This window comes from Octopus bimaculoides, chromosome 23, assembly GCF_001194135.2.
Source record: "Octopus bimaculoides isolate UCB-OBI-ISO-001 chromosome 23, ASM119413v2, whole genome shotgun sequence".
In the NCBI taxonomy this organism is placed as follows: domain Eukaryota; kingdom Metazoa; phylum Mollusca; class Cephalopoda; order Octopoda; family Octopodidae; genus Octopus; species Octopus bimaculoides.
Window position 1 is genome coordinate 6767506 of NC_069003.1, and position 729 is coordinate 6768234.

The following is a 729-nucleotide window of genomic DNA, read 5'->3' on the forward strand; positions in this document are numbered from 1 at the left end:
ATATATATATATATATATCCTGTTTGTGTGAGACATTTTTTCTATTAACATTTACCTATTTTTAACATAAATGACAGTAACAACAGCAATAATAATAATAGTAATAATAATAATAATGATAATAATAAGCGACACCCATGGGAATCGTGAATCTAATCCGATTGCACCCGAAATTGTCACAAAAGGCAAATGGCGTCGTAAAATCGGAAGCACTGCTTGTGCCATTTACACACTGGTACACATTGATACGAAGATAGACAAACACATACAGAAGCAATAACCGTTTACACACACACACACACGCACACACAGACACAAGTACACACACACACAAGTACACATACACACGTATTCGCTCTTTCAAATACTGACAAATGAAAATTTTTTAATGAATTTCTACATAAGTACCACGCTTAAAATAAAATACGTACTGGATAGATTCGTTCGGTTAAAAGTTCTTCAAGGCGGTGCCCCAGCATGGCCGCGGTCTAATGATTGAAACAAGTAAAAGATTAAGATACTTTTAATAACGGTTTCAGGTTTTGACGCAAGCCCATCAATTTCGGGAACGTGGGTAAGTCGGTTGTGTCGACCCGTCCTCATCTTGAAAGGATGAAAGGCAAAGTTGACCTCGGCGGAATTTAAAATCAGATACTTTTAATATTGGTTTCAAATTTTAGCACAAGTCCAGCAAGTTTAGGGAAGGGTCAACTGGTACTTATTTGATCG